Genomic DNA, 20222 nt, shown 5'->3' with positions numbered 1-20222 from the left:
TCGATTTTTCGTCAGACGCCGGCTATTTTCGGCTGTTCGGCCACATTCGGTGTTTCCGCCCTTCCGCGCCGCCATCTTGGTTGTGGGTGAAGCCACTTCCGGTCGCGGCGCCATCTTTTTGTGGGCACCCCCCTAAGGTCCCCCGATTAGCTGTTACTCAGGCGCCTGACTAAATCGACCGAATGAACCCAGCCGCGGCGCGGTTGAACCCCAGCCCACGTCCGTACGTTCTGAAACGGCGCGGAAATTTGCTCCCAGGCGGCGCCGTAGCCGGCTTTCTGCACAGGCAGTTGGGTAGTCAAACATGGGGTCCTGGCTCTTTTCCCGCCTTTTTGGCCGCCATTTGGAAAGGTCGAGCGCCGCGGCCGAGCCGCCATTTTGGTTGTGGCACCCACTAAGGTCCCCCTATAGGTGTTTACTCAGGCGCCTGACTAAATCGACGAATGAACCCAGCCGCGGCGTGGTTTTAGGTTTGGTCTGAAGAGAGTCATTTATTTGTGTTATTGGTGGCATGGTGGGTAGGGAGCATTTTTCAAGTAGTTATTTTAAATGCTTGGGGGCTTTTGACACTTGAAATATTTGTTTTGGATGAAGTTTGCTTGGAATATTTGGGGTTAGTTATAATGGGATTGCTTTATTTTTAATGAGGTGTTCTACAACTTTTAACTGCAATAAAACCTAAAATTTTTGTTATGTTAGTAATCGACAAAAGGTTTTGATTTTCTTTGTGGTGATGGAATTAGGGTATACGGCGTACTAGTGTTGAGTAAGGATTTAAAGTTTTGTGGTTTTGATGTGTTAGGTTAATGAATTGATGTGCTTCAAAAGACAGGGGTTCTCTGCTTCTTATTTGGCCAGAGGCAGGGCTCTACTTGGGCTTCTGGAATATATTGTTTGTGTGTTTCAGGTGGTCCATTGTATGATACAGGGACCCCCTCACTGACCAGCCGGCAGATCTGCCGAGATCACGCCTCGATGTTTGGATTTCTTTATGGTACCTGACTGAGAGACAGCAGGAATGTTCCCTGAGGCGAGGGCAGCCTTCTCTGGCACCCGACGTGGAATGTCATCCCCTGACATCCGAGAGATAACGTGGAGGGCTGTGAGCCACGAGGGGCATTAAAGTGGGGTGCTGGGTCAGGAAGTCACCGGGAGGGGTTTTGAGTCAGGTTTGGAGGTGGGTGTATCCAAGATGTGACCCCTGAGGCTGTGCAAGGGGAGTGTCACAGTGCTGAGGTGCGCAGGGCAGGGCAGTCCTGGTGGGTGTCGTGTCACTTGTCTATTATGCAATCTGTGTCTTTTGGGTGTGTCATGTGTGGTATGTCTCTTGCCTTAGCCCTTCAAGGGCCTGTTGAGATGCTGGGCGTCGTTCGTAACATCTCCCTGTTCCTTGGCCCGGCGCCGATACCAGCCGGGCGTCGATCTTGACCTCCCGTAACCTTTGACCTGCCCTCCCGTGACGTTTGACCTTTGACCTCCCGTGACCTTTGACCTCCCGTGACCTTTGACCTCCCGTGACCTTTGACCCTTGACCTCCGTGACGTTTGACCTTTGATCCCGTGACCTCTAGTGACCTTTGACCCCGTGACCTCTAGTGACCTTTGACCCCGTGACCTCCAGTGACCTTTGACCTTTGACCCCGTGACCTCTAGTGACCTTTGACCCCCGTGTCTCTAGTGACCTTTGACCCCGTGACCTCTAGTGACCTTTGACCTTTGACCCCGTGACCTCTAGTGACCTTTGACCCCGTGACCTCTAGTGACCTTTGACCCCGTGACCTCTATGACCTTTGACCTTTGACCCCGTGACCTCTAGTGACCTTTGACCCCGTGACCTCTAGTGACCTTTGACCCGTGACCTCTAGGGACCTTTGACCCCGTGACCTCTAGTGACCTTTGACCTCTAGTGACCTTTGACCTTTGACCCCGTGACCTCTAGTGACCTTTGACCTTTAGTGACCTTTGACCCCGTGACCTCTAGTGACCTTTGGACCTTTAGTGACCTTTGACCTTTGACCCCGTGACCTCTAGTGACCTTTGACCTTTGACCTCTAGTGACCTTTGACCTTTGACCCCGTGACCGCTAGTGACCTTCTGACCTTTGACCCCGTGACCTCTAGTGACCTTTGACCTTTGACCGCTAGTGACCTTTGACCCCCGTGACCTCTAGTGACCTTTGACCTTTGACCTCTAGTGACCTTTGACCTTTGACCCCGTGACCTCTAGTGACCTTTGACCCGTGACCTCTAGTGACCTTTGACCTTTGACCTCTAGTGACTTTGACCCCGTGACCTCTAGTGACCTTGACTTTGACCTCTAGTGACTTTTGACCCCGTGACCTCTAGTGACCTTGACCCCCGTGACCTCTAGTGACCTTTGACCTTTGACCCCGTGACCTCTAGTGACCTTTGACCCCGTGACCTCTAGTGACCTTTGACCTTTGACCCCGTGACCTCTAGTGACCTTTGACCTTTGACCCCGTGACCTCTAGTGACCTTTGACCTTTGACCTCTAGTGACCTTTGACCCCTGACCTCTAGTGACCTTTGACCTCTAGTGACTTTTGACCCCGTGACCTCTAGTGACCTTTGACCTTTAGTGACCTTTGACCTTTGACCCCGTGACCTCTAGTGACCTTTGACCTTTGACCTTTGACCTCTAGTGACCTTTGACCTTTGACCCCGTGACCTCTAGTGACCTTTGACCTTTGACCTCTAGTGACCTTTGACCCCGTGACCTCTAGTGACCTTTGACCTTTGACCTCTAGTGACCTTTGACCTTTGACCCCGTGACCTCTAGTGACCTTTGACCTTTGACCCCGTGACCTCTAGTGAACTTTGACCTTTGACCTCTAGTGACCTTTGACCCCGTGACCTCTAGTGACCTTTGACCCCGTGACCTCTAGTGACCTTTGACCTTTGACCCCGTGACCTCTAGTGACCTTTGACCTTTGACCCCGTGACCTCTAGTGACCTTTGACCTTTGACCCCGTGACCTCTAGTGACCTTTGACCCCGTGACCTCTAGTGACCTTTGACCTTTGACCCCGTGACCTCTAGTGACCTTTGACCTTTGACCTCTAGTGACCTTTGACCTTTGACCCCGTGACCTCTAGTGACCTTTGACCCCGTGACCTCTAGTGACCTTTGACCCCGTGACCTCTAGTGACCTTTGACCTTTGACCTCTAGTGACCTTTGACCCCGTGACCTCTAGTGACCTTTGACCTTTGACCTCTAGTGACCTTTGACCTTTGACCTCTAGTGACCTTTGACCTTTGACCCCGTGACCTCTAGTGACCTTTGACCTTTGACCTCTAGTGACCTTTGACCCCGTGACCTCTAGTGACCTTTGACCCCGTGACCTCTAGTGACCTTTGACCTTTGACCTCTAGTGACCTTTGACCTTTGACCCCCGTGACCTTTAGTGACCTTTGACCTTTGACCTCTAGTGACCTTTGACCCCGTGACCTCTAGTGACCTTTGACCCCGTGACCTCTAGTGACCTTTGACCTTTGACCTTTGACCTCTAGTGACCTTGACCCCCGTTACCTCTATGACCTTTGACCCGTGACCTCTAGTGCCCTTTGACCTTTGACCTCTAGTGACCTTGACCCCGTGACCTCTAGTGACCTTTGACCTTTGACCTCTAGTGACCTTTGACCTTTGACCCCGTGACCTCTAGTGACCTTTGACCCCGTGACCTCTAGTGACCTTTGACCTTTGACCTCTAGTGACCTTTGACCTTTGACCTTTGACCTCTAGTGACCTTTGACCCCGTGACCTCTAGTGACCTTTGACCTTTGACCCCTGACCTCTAGTGGACCTTGGACCTTTGAACCTCTAGGTGACCTTTGACCTTTAGAACCCCGTGACCTCTAGTGACCTTGACCTTTGACCTGACCCCGTGACCTCTAGTGACCCCGTGACCTCTAGTGACCTTTGACCAATTGACCTCTAGTGACCTTTGACCTTTGACCCCCGTGAACTCTTGACCTTGACCCCGTGACCTCTATGACCTTGACCCCGTGACCTCTAGTGACCTTTGACCTTTGACCTCTAGTGACCTTTGACCTTTGACCCCGTGACCTCTAGTGACCTTTGACCCCGTGACCTCTCGTGACCTTTGACCCCGTGACCTCTAGTGACCTTTGACCCCGTGACCTCTAGTGACCTTTGACCCCGTGACCTCTAGTGACCTTTGACCTTTGACCCCGTGACCTCTAGTGACCTTTGACCTTGACCCGTGACCTCTAGTGACCTTTGACCCCGTGACCTCTAGTGACCTTTGACCCCGTGACCTCTAGTGACCTTTGACCTTGACCTCTATGACCTTTGACCCCGTGACCTCTAGTGACCTTTGACCCTGTGACCTCTAGTGACCTTGACCTCTATCCACAGCCTAGGGTGTGGGCTTTGGGCCTAGGGGTCAGGGGGCACAGTGGCCTGCTGGGGGTCTTGGAGGGCGTGGTCAGGGGCATGGGTCTGGGTTAGGGGGCAGGTGTTAGGGTTCTGGGGGTTGGGCCTAGGGGTCAGGACCCCGCCCCCCCAGCACACCTTGTCATCCTCAGTCCCGCCCCCTGTATATAGTGTGTATATATGTTATGTATATATTTATATATAAGAAAAAGAAGAAAAATATATACCTTATCTATCTATCCTAGTTATATGTCCATGTATATCTATGTACGTGTATATATTTGTATATATTATATCTATCTATTATATTTTTTACTCCCTGGCCGCCTGAAACGCCCTACTGCTGCACCAACCTTTTTCTTTCCTTCTCTTCACTTTAGAAACAAAAGTTAAAGTGAAGAGAGAAACAGAGAAACAGAGGCAGAAGGTACAGTTAGAGAAACACAGACGTAGAGCTAGAGCGAAACGGACAGAGCTAGACTCAGAGAGAGAGCGAGGGAGAAACTGAGAGAGCTAGACTGCGATTTAGAGAGAAAGACAGAGAGACAGAAAAAGACTCACAGAGTTAGAAAGAGAAACAGAGTTAGCAGGAAACAGAGAAAGAGCTAGAAATAGAACGAGAGAAAAATAAAGACATCAGAGATAAAGAATCAGACTGAGAGAGAAAAGGAAACAGCATTAAGCTAGAGAGGAAAAGAGACTTACCTTTAAGTAGGGAAATAGAGTGAGGAAAAAATGACTCAATGACACCAAATAAAGACACGAGCCAAAAGGGGGGGGAGAGGGGGCTGGGGGGTGTATCTTTATTAAGGCACCTTCAACTTGTATTAAAGGAATGTTTTATTTACACTTCAGCAAAACACATGGCAACAACCTATACAAATGCAAATACAGACACAGCCCATAGGCACACCGATAAAAATACAATTTACATACAGAGCAATTCATTGAAAGACAGCAGCAAATTCAAATACAGAAAAGTACAGGGCAATACGAGCCTAATGCATATAGACACACTAAAACGGCTTTTCTACACCTGAAACACTAATTACATCTCGTTTTATTGTTACAGGAAACCCAAAACAAAACCAGCACATGAAAAATGTAACAGTCATCAACCACACACACCTCCTTCGGCTTGCACATGAACTCACCTTTGCTGGCAATTGCTCGGTTACACCCCGGCTGCCAGTGATCCTCAGGAACGTGGTTCCCGGGAGCCTCGAAAAAAATTGGCCTGCCTGACGAAAACCCCGATCCCTAGGCCGGCTGCGCCCAAACTTTGGCGATGAACATCGCCTCACAGACCGGCCGGGACCGAGGAAAAAAAAAACCCAGCCGGGGGGAAAAAAAAAAAACCCCCCGGCTGGGGATTTTTTATTCTAAGTGTAAAATTGTATTGAAACACCTGAAAGGCAAAAGGCACGCACGCAAGGTTAGAACCGGGCGACATGGACACTCACGCAGGCAAATGCAAGCAGACGCACACACAACTCTCAGACACAGTCACTCTTTAGCTTACATGGTAGAGTCCAGGAAACTTGGTAGCAACAGCAACCCAGAGATACCAATCCTCCTCAGGCACCTGCAAGACAAGAAGAGGCGGTCAGCAAGGGGTTATCTGACAACAAGGCATCATCCCCACTCTGGGCCTATAACTTTTCTCCCCAAAACTCCACAGAAAAGAGATGAATGGGGAAATTTTACAACTGTTCTACCTAACTGTGACTATGTGCCAGGGCAGGGCAGCTCAAACATAACTCGTACAACATCATCACATACAATGCAACAAAATATCATACAACATAGTCGCAATAGGCTGCAACATGGTCCCAATGGGATGCAACATCATCAGATACAACGTGATACAATATGATACAACATAGTCACAACAGGATACAACACAATCGGATACAACGTGATACAAGATAATCACAATAGGATACAACATAGTAAGGTGCAAGGTAGGCGCACACAATATAAGCCGACATAGACGCGCACGGTATCGGCACGTACGAGATCGGCACGTACGGGATGAGCCACATTAGGTGGAATATAAGCGAGGACTTCGGATAACTCTCTGGAAGACGCTGCAGTTACATGAGGAGAATATAATACCCTCCCTAGAGAAGTCCAAGAGAACAGCATGTGAAAAGAAGGCACTACCAAAGCTGAGAAGGAAAATGGATGAGAACACCGAGTGTCCCTCTGTCAGCCTCGACAAGTCAAAATGTAAAGATACCGGAATAAGGATGATCTGGGAAGGTACGCGAGGACGGTACAGCCGACGCGGGCCGGAATGATGCCGATAAAGCGTCGAGATGTTACGAAGGCTTAAGGTGCGGAAGATGAGGGACACGAATGACATAATGTAGATGTGGACAACGTAACAGAGACGACCTGAAACTGCCTGGCAGTCGCACCTCGGGGACCCGAGATGCCTGGCGCAAGATGAGCCAGAGGCCAATGATATCAAAGGAAAGAAAGCTTGAAGGCAATAGAACATGATGATGAAACAGAACCCCTTACAAGAATTAGTGCCTAAGCCCTTAAGAGGACGCTCGAGAAACCGAGTAGGCCGAGAGAAGGAAGCGATGACTGCCGGGTGACCGTGGCGATATCTCTGGACGCGAAGGCAACATCCTCGGGTGAAAATATCCTCCGGGACGTGGCGACTAAAAGATGGCTGATGACGCAAAACACACAAGAAAACGGAACTGCCCTGCCCGGCAAAGGCTCTGGTGAGGCCGAGGCAAAACCCACTCCCATTACTACTGAGGGGTCCATCCCGCTAGGGCCGTCTCCTTTCAACTAACTGTAAATTGCCTCCTGTGATTGCAAAGCTTTTCCCCCTTCACCCAAACATCAGCCCCGACACTTATCTTTCAGAAGACGAGCAGACAAAATCCATCCTCGACGGAAAAGAACACATCGGCTTCATTGCTGCGGTATCCAAACTTGGGCTCCGCATCACCTCACGGCACCTAAGACAACAAAACAGAAAATGTGACAATTGCCGAACAGAAAAGTAATCCCCGGGCCTCCTCTGCATCGCTTCCCCAGCTCACCTCGGACCTTCATTTCACTCCAAAGAGAGCCTGGAGGATACCTGCAAAAGGAAAAGGTATAGATTTAGCCTGTTGTAACACACCGCTCACTTATGAGTCACCCTGCCTAAATGCCAACTCACCCCATCGCCTCCGTTCCTTGGCAAGCGTAGGGCAGCAGCAGCATCTGCAAAGAAACAAAGAAAAAAGCAGGCTGAGTTACTGTAAAAACACAATCTCCCCAGTCAGACGGAACACTGTCACACGTACATTTTAAACTTCTAACCACCAAGCCACTACAATCCAGGACCAGAACATCTTGCAAGTGGACCACCTAAAAAAAAAAAAAAAAAAATCATCAGAAGATTATAAGAGTTGCACCAAAAATTGAGACCGAGGCAGTAACAACTGCTTCTGACCAGCGCTCAATCCTCACCTGGCACGCTTCTTCTTCACTGCTGAGATCCCCCTTTACCTCCTAAAAAGAAAGACAAAGAACAATGCTGTAACACGGTCACCGTTTACACTGCCCCAGCAGAGGCAAACTGGGACGGACTTAAGTTCACACCCACCTGGCCACTGGAATCCAGGACCGGGACATCTCACAAGTGGACCACCTAAAAATAAAACAAAGCCACCAACAGGGGGATGTTAGAGTTGCAGACGAAATTGAGATCTGAGAAACATCAGCTGCTTCCATCCACCGGTCAATGCTCACCTTGCACACTTCACCTTCACTGCCAACATCCAACTTTACCCCCTAAAAAGAAAGACAAAGAAGAAGGCTGTAACACGGTCACCATTTACACTGCCCCTGCACAAACAAAGACAGAGCGACTTAAACTTTCACCTACCCGGACACTGGCAGCATGAGCCACGACATCCCACGAGCAGATCACCTAAAATACGAAAAAAGTCAACACTGGACGCCTAGAGTTGAACCAGAAATGGAGACCTGAGCAATAACAACTGCTTCGGTCCACAAGTCACCGCTCACCTCGCTCGCTTCACCTGGACTGCCGATAGCCAGCTTTACCTCCTAAAAATAAAGACAAAGGTCAGTGCTGTAACATACCCACCATTTACACCGCACCCGCAAAGAACAACTGGGACCGACCTTCTCGGGGAAACTAGCTCCGCTGCTACGGGGGTGCTCTGCCTCAGGTTTCATCTGTCTCCATCTGAAAGAAAGGTAGGACAAAAGTCAGAGTGCTGCTGGATAACTTGACACCTCGAGGCACCTTGTGTCAGTCCCCAGACACCACCCAGAATCCAAAGGACCCTGCATTTCAAGTCTCCGGGACTTGTTCTCCTACGCTTACACCCAGCTAAGCGGCAGGGCAGAGCAGCTCTGGGCCAAACACACACCTGCACCTGTGACACGAGACACGACAAATGAGGAGATGCAACAGGGACAGAAAACACTCGGCGAGAAGAATGATCCTGAGGACCGAGAGAACTCAGGAATGAGATGACCGAGGTAAGACCGATGGAGAGCTGACCGGACTCAAAGAACCCTGAGGGAAGAAGACGCTAAAGGGAAGACCGATTCCAAGAATTGCAAAGACGGATGCTCGAGAATACTCCGGTCAGAACCTTCTACGTAGCTTTGCATTTTTTCAAGGCCTAAACCGCCAGAATGGATGAGGGCAGTGCACAGCTGTCGCTACAGCTCAGAACAAGACCTGGAAAGACATCCGACAGGATGCTGCTGAAGAGGGATGCAATTCACATGCCTGCCTGCGCTCCCGAGTCGATGGTTCGCTGCTGTCGGCACCGGGCCGAGGAATGGAGGGACCTGAGATGCTCAGAGATGGCCGGGGTTTTTGACATGGCCCCCTGAAGGGCTACGGCAAAAGACATGAGACAGAGAGCGTGCACAACAGACAAGTGACACGACACTCACCGGGACTGCTCTGCCCTGCACACCTCAGCATTGAGATCAAAAGCGAGAGTTTCCCTTTAGACAGTCTAACGGGCTGCTCCTTGGACGGCCCCATCTCCAAACCTAACCAAAAAGCCCCCTCGGCCAAAAGCCAGCCCGGCACCCTGCTCTTTCGTCCCCCCCGTGGCTCGCTGCCCTCCACTTATCTCAAAGAAGGCTGGAGATGCAAAGTCCCGTCGGGTGCAAAAGGAGGCCGCCTCTCCCTCTGGGAAATTCCTGATAACACCGGGCTCCTCTCTCTTAGCAAGCTGCAATAAAGAGAACGAAACATCACTACAAGACCTCAGTATCCCGTTGCCCAAAACAAAACAAGTCTACTACTAACCGTCTCCTGAGAATACCCGAGCCTGCTGCCTCGGCCGTGCTCACAGGCCGACACCATCGTCACAGGGTATGCCTGGGATAAGAGCAAATTAAGTGATGTGGCATTGCTGATGCTTGAGAGGATCCTCCCTTTTCCTCCCTACCTCCCCGACTCCTCGGCCGTTACCAAAGCTTACCTGGAAAGCACCTTCAAATGGAGAAATCATGTCTTGATCACAGAGTCCCGGAATGCCTCCAGAGGGCTCACAGGAGCGGAGGCCTAGGTCCGTCATCTGGTTTGTGAGGGGAATTCATCATAATGAGAGCGGCCCACCTGAAACACACAACAATAGAGGCTTAGAGTTGCACCAGAAATTGAGACCGAGGCAGTAACAGCTGCTTCTGACCATCACTCAATCCTCACCTGGCACGCTCCTTCTTCACTGCTGAGATCCCCCTTTACCTCCTAAAAAGAAAGACAAAGAACAATGCTGTAACACGGTCACCGTTTACACTGCCCCAGCAAAGGCAAACTGGGATGGACTTCAGTTCACACCCACCTGGCCACTGGAATCCGGGACCGGGACATCTCACAAGTGGACCACCTAAAAATAAAGAGAAAAAAAAAAAGAAAACCCAATTGATATTAGAGTTGGACCAGAAATTGAGATCTGACAAACATCAGCTGCTTCCGTCCACCGGTCAATGCTCACCTTGCACACTTCACCTTCACTGCCAACATCCCGCTTCACCCCCTAAAAAGAAAGACAAAGAAGAAGGCTGTAACACGGTCACCATTTACACTGCCCCTGCACAAACAAAGACAGAGCGACTTAAACTTTCACCTACCCGGACACTGGCAGCCTGAGCCACGACATCTCACGAGCAGACCACCTAAAATACGAAAAAAGTCAACACTGGACGCCTAGAGTTGAACCAGAAATGGAGGCCTGAGCAATAACAACTGCTTCGGTCCACAAGTCACCGCTCACCTCGCTCGCTTCACCTGGACTGCCGATAGCCAGCTTTACCTCCTAAAAATAAAGACAAAGGTCAGTGCTGTAACATGGCCACCATTTACACTGCACCCACAAAGAATAACTGGGACCGACCTTCTCGGGGAAACTAGCTCCGCTGCTACGGGGGTGCTCTGCCTCAGGTTTCATCTGTCTCCATCTGAAAGAAAGGTAGGACAAAAGTGAGAGTGCTGCTGGATAACTTGACACCTCCAGACATCCTGTGGCAACCTAGGAATACCCTCCACAGGCCTACAAGACAAATTTCAAGTCCCCAGGCCTTGTCTTGTTACCCCTACACCCGGCTAAGTAGCAGGGCAGAGCAGTTCCGGGCCAAACGCACACCGACACCCGTGACACGGGACACAAAGAACGAGGGGACGCGACGTGGACAGAAAACACTCGGCGAGAGGAATGATCCTGAGGACCGAGAGAACTCGGGATGAGATGACCGAGGTAAGACTGATGGAGAGCCGTCCGGACTCAAAGAACCTTGCGGGAAGAGGATGCTAAAGGGAAGACCAATTCCAAGAACTGCAAAGACGGATGCTAGAGAATACTCCGGTCAGAACCTTCTACATGGCTTTGCATTTTTTCAAGGCCTAAACCGCCAGAATGGATGAGGGCAGTGCACAGCTGTCACTACAGCTCAGAACAAGACCTGGAAAGACATCGGACTGGATGCTTCTGAATAGAGATACAATTCACGTGCCTGCCTGCGCTCCCGAGTCGATGGTTCGATGCTGTCGGAACCGGGCCGAGGAATAGAGGGAACCGAGATGCTCAGGAGGCCAGGGTTTTTATAGGGGCCCTTGAAGGGCTACAGCAAAAGACACGAAACACGGAGTGCACGACAGACATGTGACATGACACTCACCGGGACTGCTCTGCCCTGCACACCTCAGCATTGAGATCAAAAGCGAGAGTTTCCCTTTAGACAGTCTAACGGGCTGCTCCTTGGACGGCCCCATCTCCAAACCTAACCAAAAAGCCTCCTCGGCCAAAAGCCAACCCGGCACCCCGCTCTTTCATCCCCCCCGTGGCTCGCTGCCCTCCACTTATCTCAAAGAAGGCTGGAGATGCAAAGTCCCGTCGGGCGCAAAAGGAGGCCGCCTCTCCCTCTGGGAAATTCCGGATAACACCAGACTCCTCTCTTCTAGTCAGCTGCAATAGAGAGAACGAAACATCACTGCAAGACCTCAGTATCCCATTGCCCAGAACCCAACAATTCTGCTCCTAACCGTCTCCTGAGAATACCCGAGCCTGCTGTGCTCAGAGGCCATCATCACAGGATCCGCCTGGGATAAGAGCAGATAAGGTTATGTGGCATTGCTGATGCTTGAGAGGATCCTCCCTTTTCCTCCCTACCTCCCCGACTCCTCGGCCGTTACCAAAGCTTACCTGGAAAGCACCTTCAAATGGAGAAATCATGTCTTGATCACAGAGTCCCGGAATGCCTCCAGAGGGCTCACAGGAGCGGAGGCCTAGGTCCGTCATCTGGTTTGTGAGGGGAATTCATCATAATGAGAGCGGCCCACCTGAAACACACAACAATAGAGGCTTAGAGTTGCACCAGAAATTGAGACCGAGGCAGTAACAGCTGCTTCTGACCATCACTCAATCCTCACCTGGCACGCTTCTTCTTCACTGCTGAGATCCCCCTTTACCTCCTAAAAAGAAAGACAAAGAACAATGCTGTAACACGGTCACCGTTTACACTGCCCCAGCAAAGGCAAACTGGGATGGACTTCAGTTCACACCCACCTGGCCACTGGAATCCGGGACCGGGACATCTCACAAGTGGACCACCTAAAAATAAAGAGAAAAAAAAAAAGAAAACCCAATTGATATTAGAGTTGGACCAGAAATTGAGATCTGACAAACATCAGCTGCTTCCGTCCACCGGTCAATGCTCACCTTGCACACTTCACCTTCACTGCCAACATCCCGCTTCACCCCCTAAAAAGAAAGACAAAGAAGAAGGCTGTAACACGGTCACCATTTACACTGCCCCTGCACAAACAAAGACAGAGCGACTTAAACTTTCACCTACCCGGACACTGGCAGCCTGAGCCACGACATCTCACGAGCAGACCACCTAAAATACGAAAAAAGTCAACACTGGACGCCTAGAGTTGAACCAGAAATGGAGACCTGAGCAATAACAACTGCTTCGGTCCACAAGTCACCGCTCACCTCGCTCGCTTCACCTGGACTGCCGATAGCCAGCTTTACCTCCTAAAAATAAAGACAAAGGTCGGTGCTGTAACATGGCCACCATTTACACTGCACCCACAAAGAACAACTGGGACCGACCTTCTCGGGGAAACTAGCTCCGCTGCTACAGGGGTGCTCTGCCTCAGGTTTCATCTGTCTCCATCTGAAAGAAAGGTAGGACAAAAGTCAGAGTGCTGCAGGATAACTTGACACCTCCAGACATCCTGTGGCAACCTAGGAATACCCTCCACAGGCCTACAAGACAAATTTCAAGTCCCCAGGCCTTGTCTTGTTACCCCTACACCCGGCTAAGCAGCAGGGCAGAGCAGTTCCGGGCCAAACGCACACCGACACCCGTGACACGGGACACAAAGAACGAGGGGACGCGACGTGGACAGAAAACACTCGGCGAGAGGAATGATCCTGAGGACCGAGAGAACTCGGGATGAGATGACCGAGGTAAGACTGATGGAGAGCCGTCCGGACTCAAAGAACCCTGTGGGAAGAAGATAGAGGAAGACCGATTCCAAGAACTGCAAAGATGGATGACCAAGAATGCTCCGGTTAGAATGCTCTACCTTGCTTTGCATTGTTACAAGGCCTAAACCGCCAGAATGGATGAGGGCGGTGCACAGCTGTTGCTACAGCTCAGAACAAGAGCCCTGGAAAGACATCGGACCGGATGCTTCTGAAGAGAGATACAATTCCCATGCCTGCCTGAGCTCCCGATTCAATGGTCGATGCTGTCGGCACCTGGCCGAGCAATCGAGAGACTGGAGATGGTAAGAATGATGCCAGGGTTTTTGATATTCCACTTGAAGGGCTACAGAAAATGAACTTGGACGCAAGGTGCTTGATAGACACAAAGTGCACAATTGATAAGTGACAGGACATGCACCGGGACTGCTCTACCCTGCACACCCCAGCATTGGGAGCGAGCCTGAGACTTTACCTTGATAACTAACACCTGCAATAAGGTTGTTGAAGGGAAAATGCAGAGATACCCAATCCGAGGATCTCAACGACAGGCTAGACAACATGGCACACCTGATGACGTGACATTGAATAAAACTGTTCTACCCTGCCCACCTGTAGCTGCCATCAGAAGTAGAGGCATCCCCTTCAGCTCCCTTAGGAAGCCCCTTAAACGACATCCCTTTCCCATCTGCTACTTGTTAAACATGTCCCATGAATTTCCAAACCCCTATCATCCTATCTGCATTCCATGGCCCCTGACTTATCTTTAGGATCTCCGTCAAGGTGAATCCTCATTGGAACTGAAATGAGTCTGCCTCAGAAGGCCCTGTGATTGTTGATTAGGCTTTTGGCTACAAAAAAGAAAACCAAAATCAATGTACAAATTCAGCAGCACGTGAGCTGGCTCCCAATGAGTTGGCTTCTCACCCTCTCCAAAATGTGCCTGGGACATCGAGTCTGTGGCTTCATCACACATCTAAGACTTGGGCTGTTACAACGTTTGGTACCTGAGTTAGCCGGGGAAAAGCTGCACAGCAGTTCCATGAGCAGAACGTACATGCTCACATTTATGTGTCTTACGCGCACTTGTGCTGTAAGAAACATAAATACATCTGCTATTACTTGTGAAAAAGCCTTGGGGGAGGCCCTCAAGTAGACATCCTTTCTCACTTTGCTGCCTTCAAAACCCCTGAACAATAACTCCTAACAAGGTACCCTGCTCACGGTCCTTGACTTACCCCTCAGAAACCTTGATTTGAGACATTGCTTTTGACGTGTACTGAATCCCTTTTATGGCTGAAAGAATCTAGAGTGTCACGCTTGACACAACCTAGAATTTCAAGAGTTATGCTTCTCCTGAAAAGAAAATCAAGAAGCACTCCAGAAAACTAAAAAAAAAAAAAAAAAAAAAAAAAAAAAAAAAAAAAAAAAAAGCACCTTACCACCCCTGAAAGCACAAACCAAAACCCTAGACTTCAATACTCACTGTATTCAATGATGTCTCTTTTGTGGTGTTTTCAAAATCCCAGTTACTTGTAGATGCCCAAACACACCTACTGCAAACAAGCTGAAAGAGCCTCTTTACTGAAAATAAAGGAGAGCTCTTATCCTGGCTGATCCCCAGAAGGGAATGAAGCCCCTTAGCCAAGGCTGGGGTTAATATACTCCTTATTGGGCCCACCTCCTGTTCCCATGATGCCCAGGAAAAGGGGGGGAGGCGACTCCCACAAGGTATAAAAGCTTTCGAAGGACCTGCAGCTGTTTGGCTCCTCTGACTTCAAGGTGAGTAAAGGGCATGATAGAGACAAATACTCCTTGAGGAAATAACACAGTTTTCCTTTTTGCTATAATTATTTCAGACTAGAGAGCAGAAATAAAACAGTATTTTGGCAGCATAGCTGGGTAGCTTGGGTAATTTGTTGTTGACTCAGGTAATTGTTCCTTAATGGCCACTATATGGTACTCCACGTGTGACTAAGTAGGGTGACGAAAAACAGTAACGTCATGAATGGTGTAAGTCTTGTTAGCACCTCTAAGTAGGGATATCTACATTGTAATTAAAAATAAGAAAAAGATTAAACTCCTGGGCAGGGGTAAGGTTATGTATATCTCTGGCTTGCTACCATCTGAGATAGCTGGTACTGGGGCACTGGTACAAGTGCAACTCAACGTGCAGTCTTAAACTTTTAAAATACTGAAACCAGTAAAGATTCCTTCAACTTGGAATGAGGATATGGGGTGGTTACTTCCACTGAAACCACAACATGGCAAATAGATGGCGTGTGCCCTTTAGACTTCTGCCACCAAGAATTCTGAAGAGATCAGGATTTTTCCCATATCCAAGCTGCCACAAGTGGGAACCCTGGGTGTCCTTGGACCGCCAAACACCTCCTAAAAACTGACCCCAGGAACCTGGGGGCTGAGTTTAGTTTCCCACAGAAAGGGCCACCGTTCGTGCACCGAGCTCTGTGCCAGAAGTGGGCTTCTGCTACCTAGAATTCTGAAGAAACCAGGATTCCTCCCACATCCAGGCTGCCACAAGTCGGAACCTGGGGGCGCTTCGAGTGCCAAACGCCTCCTGCAAACTGACATCAGGAACCTGGGGGCTGAGCTTAATTTCCCACGCGATGGGCCGTGGTTTGTGCACAGATCTCTGTACCCTGCCGTGGGCTTCTGCCAGCAAGAATTCTGAACGGTGCAGCGTTCCTCCCAGATCCGAGCTGCCGGAAGCTGGAAACTTGGCCCTCCTTGGAGTGAGAAATGCCTCCTGCAAACTGACATCAGGAACCTGGGGTCTGAGTTTAGTTTCCCACAGAAAATGGCCACCTTTCTTGCAAAGATCTCTATGCCCAGTAGTGGGCTTCTGCCAGCTAGAATTCTTAACAGTCTACCATTTCTTCTTGCTTTATTTATTTGTGGGTTTTACTTACACATCACTTTCAGATCTCACCCACACTCAGTGATACAAACCTCTGAGCACAAAGCTTCCAGGCACTGCTTATTCTTTTAAGATATCATTAAAAAATACCATTTTTCATAGCCTGACACGTGTTTTGCAACTGAGTTTCATTTTGAAGTTCTTTCCCTTTTTAAACTGTGTTTCCTCAAAGCTTCCAAAGTGTGTTAATGTTAAAATTCACCACAAGGAAGACCTGGAAAATGTCTTGCCATTCCCTTTCCTCCTCCCTCAAGCTACATCAGTGTCACAGAAGGTATTAGTACCTTTTCCAGAGAAGTTTGCCTCACTTTTGCTGTTGTCTGTAACAGCTGCAATGAAATATGCCTTCCTTGAAGTAGTTTAGCATTTACTGATCAGTTCTTTGTTTTGGCACTTCTGAGCCAGGGCCTGCGGGTCCTCCTGCGGCTGCAGGTCTTCCCTGACAAGGCTCCATTTGTGCAGCAGCAGCAGCATCTCCCTGCTGGAGAGGACGCTATTGTTCACCTCATCTCCCTAAAAGCCACAACAGCAGGGTATTCCAGCACGGGGCATAAGAACTCAGCCTGGCCAGAGCTACATTATTCTTACAAAAGAAAACAAAACTGCCAAGTATTTTCCTGCATACCAATTTATAAGTACTGTTTTGGATCCTTACTGTCGGAATGGCCAGGAATTAGGGACATAGGACTTGACACTAACTATGCATCGCATTTTATTTTATTCCCCACGTATTCAAACCCCTAAATCCTCCTGTCAGAGCAATCTCATCCAGACTCAGTACTCAACACTCAAACTGAAGGTGAACAAAGGCATTCATCTACCAGAGATAAAGAAATCCTCCAGACCTTAATAAAGTTCAAACCGGACAGAGGATGAACTGCAAACCAACTAAAACAAATAAACAAGAGACCTCCTCTGCACAGGCTTCCTCCCTCCCCAGGCAAGGAACTGCATCCACTCAGGGAACACCGACTTAGTCCTAGGCTGGCAACAGGAGAGACACAAGGAATATTGTGAAGTCATTCCAATCTCAGTGCTGTCCAGACCTGGTAGAAAGCACTTCCTACACGGCTCTTGGAATTTTCTTGTCTGTCTCTTCCAACGTCAGTCCTACATTTTTCCTCCCGATTTTCCCTCAAGCTTTGGAAGGTCGGGCGGCTGCTCTGCCCCCGAGCTCACGGCCAGAGGGCTGCGATGCGCATCGGCGAAGGGCACGGTGGAGAGCTGCAGTACGGCTACCTGTCCACACGGTGGCAGCACCGCCTTGAGCGCAGCCCGGGGCTGCCACGGGCTAGAGCTGCAGTACCGCTCTCTGCCCACACGGTGGCAGCACTGCCGCACAGCTCAGCCGCGGGCAGTGGCACAGAGCGAAGGCAAAAAAGAACGTGGCCAAAAATGCCATCCCAAACCTCCTCTAAAATAAATGGCCCAAAAGACCCCCAACCACAATTGCAACAATTCTACCACTAATCAAGTTCAAACCAGAAAAGCTTTTACTTAAAGCTATGTTCCAATATTTTTGTATTCATTATGTTTCTACTTTATTTTTCAATACCATTTATCTTTTATATTCATATCTGTCTATATAATACATTATAATATACTTCACATGTAATAATATGTATTGTATTTACTTACGTTATTGATATTGTTTTGTATTTTATATTTCTATTTTTGTTACTTATACTTTTCTATTCCTGCATGTAATTTTTTAATTTGTGTTTAAAATATGAACAAATCAATGGTATTTTAAACTAGATGAATTCATTAACCTGACACATCAGAACAACAATTAATTAGAATTAAATTAGCCTAGTTTTCTAAGGGGCAAAGATTAAATTTTTATTTAAATAGTATGCACATATTTTCTCTTTCTGTGTTTTTTTCTTAATAATAATCAAAACTAAAGTAAAAAAATAAATAATTGAAGAAAATAAAAAATTAAAATATAGAAGAAAAAATCTTAAAAACACCAAATTAACAAAAGATAACATGAAAAACCACAACAAAATAAATGAATGTAAAGTTACAAAAATTAAAAAGTAAAAATTAAAAAATAATAAAATACAAAATTTTATAAATGCAGCTCTCTCCTCATGCCACTGCCTAACAGATCCAGGAATTTCCTTTATTATGCAGCAATAGGGAAAACAAACCCAGTGCCTCCCACAAACTAAGGTTTTCTAGACAATGCTCAGTTTTGCTTGCAAACAAATTCTATCTTAGCGGGAAGCTCATTTTTTATGAACATCCACATGTGTGCCAAGGCAGGAAAGAACCACCCCACCGTGTCCAAGGAACAGCAGCCAGGCCAGGGACTGAAGTTTTAATGGGATTCGTGTAATTACCAATACAGCAAATTGAATTTTACAAAGAGATGAATCATGACAATTAAAGACTTAGCAAGTTTTCCTGCAAATTCACAGAATTCTGTGGGTATGGTGCTGAACAATGCCTGTTTTACCAACATTAATTGGGTAAATTTCGTTGGAATTATGTTCTAAGTTGTACAAAAAAATCTAATTAGGATGGAAAAGTGTAAAAAATAAATATTCCCTTACTAAAATCAGAGGGAAAAAAATCAAATAAAAGGAAAGAAGAATATCTAAATTCCAGCTTGCCCAGAAAACAAGCTCAGGAATTTCTAACATTGAAAACTTTTGGAGCAGTCATCAAGTAGGTGGAAGTTCATGGAATGATGATTTAAAATCTGCTTCCTCTGCTCTGACTTTAAAGTGAAGTGGGAATTCGAAAGGTCTAGTTACTCCTGTTCAAGAGTTATCTGGATTTTGTGGGAGTAACAATCCAAAGAAATGCCAATGTTACTTGTATTTGACATCTGAAACTCTCTGCAGAGCTGGCAAGTTCCAATGGAACAAGAGCCACAATGCCTAGAAAAACAGAAGTCAGGAATTCTATTTACAAATCCATGGAAGGGGAGGATGACACCAGGAACACACTCCAGCTGAAAGCAACGATTTATTGAAAAAGGCAGGAAATCAACGTGACAGTCTCTGTCCAGTTATGGCCAAGCAATTATCCAGGAGTCAGAGAGAAAAGTGGGAACCTTGGACTGGGATAAGGCCTGCCAGCACCTTCACTTCCTACCGGCTCTCTCCTTCTTGGCCTGCAACCACCTGCAAGAGGAAAAATAACAGCAATAAAGTTTCAAACGTGGCCAGGACGCCCTTGCTTCAGGCAGACTCAAGTGCAGCTCCCAGGCAGAGAGGCCGGGCCGTGCCTCGGGCAGCTCCGGGAATCCGGGATCGCCCGTGGGATCCGAGGGCCGGAAAAGCGCACCCACCTGCCGGGTTCAGTGCTGGGACACGGCGAGGCCTCGGCTCAGGGGCAGAAGTTGGAGCCGGGACTGCAGGAGAGCACCCCAAAGCCCCGTCAAACATCCAGCACTGCACGCAGCACGCTCCAGCAGAAACTCGGGTGGGATCCAAGGCCCCTGGAGGCTCCGTGTTCCTTGCCCTTGGTAGTCTTGCCACAGCCTGCCTCCCTCAGAATACTGACCTCATCACGCAGCTCTAACAAAATAGGAAATCATCGATTTCATGGAAATCATCCAGAAATCCATGGATTTCCAGTTATTAAGAACCAAAGCAGCAGCAAAATGTACAAGTAAACTTAAAATTACTTACTTCATCACTGTACCGTCAACAGAACTTTATGATTTTTATACCTTCTTTGCTAAACATTTGTTTTCTGAATGGATCAATGGATCAAGGACTTCCAATAATAAATTGCATTTATTTTCCGGAAGAGCAGTATGCTTGTGGGTAAAACCTGGATCACCCCCCTGAAAGCCAACCAAGAACCTGGTTTAGATAGTGCAGAACCAACAGGCCATGAACTGGAAT

Source organism: Sylvia atricapilla, unplaced genomic scaffold, assembly GCF_009819655.1.
Source record: "Sylvia atricapilla isolate bSylAtr1 unplaced genomic scaffold, bSylAtr1.pri scaffold_84_arrow_ctg1, whole genome shotgun sequence".
Taxonomy (NCBI): Eukaryota; Metazoa; Chordata; class Aves; order Passeriformes; family Sylviidae; genus Sylvia; species Sylvia atricapilla.
Note: the sequence above shows the minus strand (reverse complement) of the source record.